The sequence below is a fragment of the Coloeus monedula genome (genome assembly GCF_965178545.1).
Source record: "Coloeus monedula genome assembly, chromosome: 3".
NCBI lineage: Eukaryota > Metazoa > Chordata > Aves > Passeriformes > Corvidae > Coloeus > Coloeus monedula.
In genome coordinates, this window is record NC_138783.1 from 21,136,958 (window position 1) to 21,145,324 (window position 8,367).

Below are 8,367 nucleotides of genomic sequence, written 5' to 3' on the forward strand. Positions count from 1 at the left end.
GCTCACTGCCAAGGGTGGCATGGCTGAAACTGCAGCTGCCAAACAGCCATCTTCCAGTGTCTTCTGAGCAGACAGAACCACAAACACAAAAGTGTTCTCTGGTTTCAGGGTCTGAGGACAGTTCTCCTCATAGCTTATTATGGGAAGTGGCTCCTCTGCAGAAGACATCAACTACAGGTACAGTCTGCTTCTCAAAGGAAGACTGAATAAATGCAGTCCTATTCCAACTGTGAACATAAGCTTTGACATTTTACTTGCTTTGAAATTATTTCTTTAAATCATGCTGGAAATCTTATGCCTATGACTTTTAAAAAGGAACCTGTTAACTCAGGTATCAACACATTAATGAAAAATCTGCTGCAAGGTGTTTCTAGAGGCAGTGTTGTTGTAGTCAGAGTGCTTTTTGCAGAAAGCTGGCTGAACATCACCCTGGACACTTACTAGCCTGAAGAGCATCCAGCCATTGAATAAACCCCTAAGTGTGTCCCAGAACTGATCATGACCCAGTCTTGAAAAATTGTGATCTGGATAAATTCCAACACGAATCCTTTCCTTCACACCTCCCTCCAAAACTGCCACCTACCCACACAGTCACCAAGGTCCAATCTTTAATGTCCTCCCTGTATCTTCAATAAGCTCTGCACTCAGAATCTCAAAACAGTCTTGTCCCAGTCTAGTAGATCCTTACCAGCAGGGACACTAAGCACTGGCCATTGCTCACAGTAAAACATTTTTTGGTAGTAATAATTAGATACTCTCCACCAGAATACATATAACTTCCCAAGCTATCACACTTATCTGCAGTTTGCCTCTCTGCTGAGGCTGGTGGTGACAGTCCATATCCACTGGAGACTGCAATGATATGACCAAATAATTTCACATAATTTCACCAAATGATTTTTCGAGGACAATTGGTTTTCTAGTTGGCACTGAATCTCAGGAACATTCAAATAAAACTCCATATACTTTAAATTACATTTCATCTGAACATTACCCATATAAATAAGTATGGACATTAATGAAAGGGAGATGTCAACACTAAAAAGTGTTGAAAGTTATTTTAGGAGTAATGAATGCTTTGGGGATTAACAGTAGCATATGGTACCTTTCACCTCCAATTTACTGGTACAAATCCAGCTAGAGCAGCATGGATAAAAACCTTTACCATCTGGTGACTTATTACTTTATGGAAAATTAATAGGTGTTTACATCTCACACACAAAAATACACCACGATGACTGGAAGTCTTGTCAGCTTTCTCAGTAGACAGATCAAAGAGGGGTAGAACACTCTTCCCCTCCCCCAGTATAACCAGTCTATTTACCTGAGAAGTGAGGACAGCTGAATGCCAAATACTACTACCACCCCATACCAGAAATTAAAATATGATCCACCATGTTTCCAGTCTTTGCTAGGGAACAGGATGATTTATGGCTTTCAAACCAAAATCCCATCTACTGCTTTCCTACCCCACAACCCCCCAAAGCAGTAGGTGTAACAATATTTCTAAAAGCTTTATCTAGCTTCTTAAATCATTGGTGCTATAACAGTGCTACTTTACAATAATTCACATTTAGCAGCTCTCATATCACCCATAACAAGGAAGCCTGAAGTAATCAGCTTCCATGCCTCAGTGAGTTCTTTTGAACATTATGCTTTTTTATTCAAGAGTACCATCCAAGTTTGAATTACCTGGTTTGTTTATAAATTTGCCCTCCTGTGTTCCAGTTTCTCCCCATGAGTCAGAAAGATTTTTTTTCTAAAAAAATATTATCATTATTTTTGTAGGAAACATGCAAGCAATTACTATCAATTTTAAAATTAATAGCAACAGGTACATAAATGTCCTTGGAGTTTCCTCTTAATTTATCACTTGGAAATGTGGAAATCACTTTATATAGAACAGAAGTTACTAGCTGTTTAATATATTTAATCTTTTTTAGTGGCACACTGGAGCTTCCCTGAATAGCTTGAAACTGGGATAGTCAGAAGATAATTTCCTTGCCCTCTTTAAAGCTCTATTTTTATCCCGTAGCAATTAGTGGTTTTTTGGCTAAGGCTGAATGCAGCTACTTTCACATCATGTAATGACCAGGAACACAAATCGCATCAGAGAAATCTCTTAAGTTTCCTTGGCAAATCTGCACCTGTTGTTCTGTAGCCTCTTAATAAAAAAAACAACCCAAAAAATATTCTTGTTTCTTTACCCCATGTACACTTTAAACACTATTGATCAAAGGCATGACAATGCAAACTAGAGACTTTCTATTCTTTCTCCTTTGCCTGCTTTATCAGTATGAATAACACATGCCAAGTAAGACAAAGCTAGAAATAGCTAAGAGGGATTAAGATCTGCCAGAAACACCATCCTACACAGCAGCCCCCTGGCCTGACCACCTGTGTCCGGATACAGTGTCTGGCAGGGCTCCCCATGCATCTGCTAAACTTTCCCAGGTATCTTTGAGCTTTTATCCTTACTCTGACAAATACACACGTATTAAAATAAAGCATCAGTGACTACTATGTCACCAAATATTTGGAGCCAAAAGTAGCCCTGTAAAACAGAGAACACTCTGCATTACCTCAAAGTGACCAAGCTCCAGGCCATAGTTTAAATACAGTGTGCACCTTGGTCTTTGTAATGACTTCTCCCTTCCAGCTCTTGCATGCTATTAATTATACAGCTGCTGAACCACAGTGGAATTCCTGGGCAAATGAATGTGCAAAGCTTCTTCTAAAAATGAAATGCAGTGCATGAAGAGTTACTCAAGAATTTCAAGGACCAGAAAGTGCACAGGCCCAGATACCTGCCATATGTGCATGGCCTGCTAGAAAGAACCCAGTTTAGGATTTTCTTGGCACTTATGCATTTAAGATTTCAATCAACAGCCTTTGTCCTTCTTCTGTGTATGTGTGCTGCAGACAGAAGGCAAGAGTGCTTAATTTGAGCCTTGCTTTCAGATAGTCCTGAGAAGTTTCCTGTCTCTCATCAAAACAAAAAGCTTCTTTAAGGCTCTCTGTCAGCTGGTGCACTGCTCTAGCAAGTTTTCTAGGAGAAAAACAAGACAACCACAAAACCAGAACCACAAAAGCAACCATTTGACACATGTTTAAATACAATCACAAGCTGGCTGAAACTAGATGGAGTCCTAGAAAAGAGATAAAGGGACAAAGTCTGCTTTGAAATGGACCACAGAACATCAGCACAAGCTTGTGCACAAAAGGTAAACCAGAAGGACAGGCTGTACCGGGGATTCGCTGTCATCCCCACAAAAGCAGCTCAAACCAGCGTGCTGTGGCACTTGCAAGGCAAACCAGGTGTCTTATTGCATGCTGAGTAAAACCAGGGCAAAGATCCCAAGAGGTTTGGTAAGCTGTCCAATTCACAAAACAGGCAGTCTAAGCTACAAATTGTGTCTTCCCACAATGTCCAGCTCCTCTGGCACCATGCTTTCCAAAAGCCAGAGAAATGCTCTGAAAATCCACTGAGAATTCATCATTGGTGCATCTGCACGTTGCAAAGGCCCCTGCAGTAAACTCTTAAGAAGCCTTGTGGTCCATGCTGGAGCATACATCATCATAACCTTGGATGCAGTAACATTCTTTTGGACAAGCTTAAACCCAGAGTTCAGGCCTACGTGCTAGTCACTGGATTTACATTTGCAGTACTACACAAGGAAAACTACCTCTAACTTTGTAATCAGCAAGCTTCCTCACTGTCAGAGCGAGACTCAGCCTATGGAATTACCCTACTATGTCTTGTTAACTCTTTTAGCTCAGTCTCCAAGTGGGAAGGGGGAATAAATAAATAAGTAAAATAAAATATCAAATGCAGATTTTTTATTAAATGACACACAGCTACTGCAGCAGACTTCAATGCTATTAGATGTACCAGAATACACTCAGAGAAAAAAGGGGTATGTGCTGAGACTATATTATCTATTTCTTGTCATTTTCCCCACCCCACTATCTTTTTTAATTTCTGATTTTTTGCTCCTTTAATTTTCTCAACTTCTCCCACTTCTTAGCTGAATTTCTTATAGTATGAGTATAATCTTTTATTTTCTCCTGTCATGAAGTGGTACTTGAATGAGTGTTGTACACTGAATGGCAGCTGATTTTCTCACGTTCTATTTCAGGTGTCTCAACTTTAAACAATATTTTGTGTCCCCTTATATCCAGTTGCCTTTCCTTGATCATATTGCTATGCCCTAAATTCAAAATCATGAGCTAGTAATTGAAAAGAAGGACTAAAATGTATCTGCCTTGTGTCTATGTATCTATTGACCTGGAAGAGATAATAAGAGAAGCTGTCTGAAACTGGAGGCATCTTCATCTTTCATACAAAGACATTTAACAAGATCCTGTGACCTGACAATGAGCTTAAAAGAACTGGACAACAAATGAGAAGTACTCAGGCATTTAAGCACACAGTGGTTCTGGAGGGGTTGCTCATATTCTGGACTCACTTCCACTTGGAGTTCTCAAACCCAAATACTCTTCCCCCCCCGCTTTCTAAAATGGGACACCTTAGCTTAACTTCCAAGAGAGAAATGTGATGGCCACTCTTGAAGGCATCTGACAGCAGTACCTTTTGGCATGAGTGTGTATGTGGACTTCATCCTTGTCCTCATCTGCACCCCCGATTGAGCTGACCACACAAAACTAACATACTGCTTCAGCCATCACCTCATCCTCTTTTGGCAATCCTGCTTTACATTCTATACATGACTACCATGATATAGATGAGACTCAGGGTACAGAAACACTTACGTGAGACTGGGTTTACTTAGCATAAAAATCAGGATATCTGTGTAATACACATAAAAAAGCATAACTTTGTACACACACAGAGCTATCCCAGGCAGCACTGTCCTGTTCTCTGAAACAAAGGTGGAAACCAGCACCAAAGGGAACAAAGCTCTTGAAAGTTAATGCACTCACACAGACATTCTGCTGGAGATTTTCTCAAGGACTCACATTCCTAATTCTGTTAGATCCTAAGGGGACTTTTTCCCCTCAAAAACTCTGCCTACTAACACAACTCCAATGCGAATTTCACAAAGGAAATAGGTTTTGATTCATCTTTTATCAGGTCCTCGATTCTGACCTGACTTTCACATTCTTTTTTTCCCCAGACATTCTGTAATGGTTGTAAATACAACAAGGTCAAAAATAATCTTGGATTCTTCTGTAGGGATATCACACTTGTGACACTGACCACAGCATTTTTTTGTGTGTCTCGTCTCCAGCCCATACCTGCTATTTCTTCCTTTGCAATTCCTACAGAATCTGATCTCTCTCATCAGTCTGGTATTCTTTTCTCTCAGCCCCATCACCACTGGCCTTTCTATATTCGCTACATTTCCTCAGAGCTATTCAGTGTAGTACTAGTTAGACAGTTACCCTAACTAGTAGCTTCAGTTACACTTCCTTCACTGATCAGCCATCCTCCTGAGCTTGGGAGCTCTACCAGGACTCATCCTCTGCCTCCAGAAACATACTCACCTCCTCTTCCACTTTACTGCTTCACTGTACTGCCATCCCATCCCATTTTGTGCCACTACCCTTTGTTGTCCCACTGTCTGTACGATCTCCAATTGAAAACTCTTGTCCACAACTGTCTGTGGAGATTTCCTTGTCTTCCTTTTTGAAACACTTTTAATGACTGGGGTGATTGGGGTGATTTCCCACCCCAACCCCCCAGACATGCTTTCCCAGCAAAAAATCTACCCAACAGATGTATCCAATTTGTGCTGCTAACTTAAAAAATCCCTCTAATCCAAACTTAGAAAACTAAGGAAAGGAAATTTAACTTCTTTTTAATAACACAGAGAAGAGTATCCCATTTCTAGTTTTTTATATAGCTCTAAACTCACCATTCTCATATTCTGAAATTACGTCCAGCCTTGTACATTTAGTTTACAGAATCATGATCAATTTTCTCTGCTCTGGGACATACTCATAGCTGTCACAGGCTATCTATGTTAATCTAGGCAAGCTACTAAATTGCTAAATATCTGGAAGTCTGAAGCACCTGCTTCCTCTTCAATAGAACCAAGAGAAGCACTCTACTTGCTCAGATTAATGGTAGGCCAAACAATACTGATCTGTATACCTTTCCCCAATCTATTAATTGTTCTCCTCCAATAATTAGACAAGGATAATGTTAGTGCCCCATTTGGGTGCTGAAGAGGTCCTCAAGCACTTGAGGAAGGTTCACACATAAGCTGTACAAATGAATCATAGTAAAAGAGCAAAACTAAACCCCAGCAAAAGCCATTAAATCTGGCCAACAGTAAAAAGAAGAGCAAAGCAGAGAGACACCTCAAACCCTAATGGTGCAGTGTGGATACAAAAATGCTGCTAGCAAGGATTTTCTTGCTGTTTTCTAAGCCCATGAGAGACTTTTCTCTCTCACAGAAGAGGTAGCAGAGTTATGTAAACAACCAAACACCTGCAGCCCTGAAAAGTCTTGTTTATGGTATAGTAGAAAAATATTTTGACAATGGATGTTTTAGGATTTTAGCCAATCACCCCCAAGGGGTGGCTGATCCTTTGTCCAATTAGACTGTGAAGAAAAAAGTCTATAAAAGAGTTTGTAAAATAATTAAATAAATCAATCTTGCTGCACAACTCCTGCCTGCTGGATCTTCTCTCCTCCTCCCTACGGCTGCAGGACACGGTGATACACCCTAGGGTTGCAGTAATAGTGCAGGACAAATAAAGATTCACGAAAGATCATACCATCTATTAAACATATATTACCTCTCCTCCAAATGACATGCAGAAAATTCTCTGCATTTACACTGTTCACCTCATGTCTCACTAACCACAGTGTCAGGGTCTCTCAAGTGGCATAAGTAGTAACCATTGTCTTATATTAAAACTGCATGCTGATCTAGCAGCACAAGGCCTCATTAGCAAGAATAAAGGAGAAAACCTGGCCAAACTTCTCTTCAGTTTTCATTTACCCTTTAAGGACAGTCAAGAGAGCAGATGGTCTATCATTCCCGCACAGCTTCTGAGTAAAGAAAGCTGATCCATTTATTTAATAGTCTTACCTCCTGTCAGTCCTGTCTTTGGCAAATGGCATATTGCAAGCTTTCCCCTTATTACAAGACTGCTTTCCTGACAGGCTTGGAAAAATTTAAGCTTTCCTGTCAGTCAGATGAGTCCCTTTATCCCATTTGGCAACCCATCAGCAAGTCTGTAAAAATAGACTGCCATCTGACTAAGCAACTGAGAGACTGTAGGACATGCTGGAATGCAACCAACCTGAATGCTAGTTAATCAGCTGATGCCTTTTCAGCAGCACCTTCTGGCTGCTCATAAAGCATAGGAGACTTCTTTCAATAGTGCACTTAAAAGAACATATATAAAGTGGGCATTTGCTTTCTTCTTTGGTGTGAGGATGTGTGTGTGTATTTTGGGGTTGTACTACAGCTTCCTGATTTTAAAGGAAGTTTGTTAACTTGAGCCTTCCCCATGAGTTCTCTCTAGAAAGTCTCATGCTGTTTTCTTTTCACCTTTTGTGCTTTGGGACAAAAGGGAAAGATAACAGACCCAAAACCAAACAAAGTTCAGAAGACCTGAAAGACTTCTGCATAAAGACTGTTTGATGTAGTGCATACAAGAATGACCACTGTTGGCTATTAGGAAGGCAGTGGACAAATATGGATCAATCTTTGTGAAAGTGAAGTATTTCATGGTACTCTGACTGTATGAAGAGTATTTTGATATTAATGACAGAAAATTTTTCCATCTAAAATAAATTAAATTGACTCCATTCAAATCAATCACTAACACAAGCCAGAAAGACTCAATAAAGTAACTGAAAGAGACTCTTCCTTCCTCTCAGTATCTACTTCAGCAATTTAGTTTTCTGAACAGGGTAACCTTGGATAAAGAAGTTAAGTGTAAATGACTTGCTGGCATCAATCTATTTTATTACTTCAGACTGAATAATAAAATGTTACAGCTTCAAATAAATAACGTGATTCTAGCACCACCAAATTTAGCAATTAAAAATAATCTCTGAGAAATTTTTGAGGCATGTATGCAGGCTCTGCCTCACTATCTGAACTTCACATTTTGGACCACAGGGAAACACTCACCTGCCTTTCCAACACTGCTTCCACTCCCTCACTGTTGAATGTCTTTAAGCAGATAACCTACAGCACACTCTACTGGAATTTCTAGGCTGGTACTTAACTGAGAATTTTTTCACTCATGCTTTTCCAATTTACTTTTATACCTATACAAATGATAATTATAATTAAAAGTCTTATAATATTATTAACATTGTTCCCTAGAAATGCATTAGACAGGGTACCTGCACTTCAAGGAATAAGCATACTATTTTAA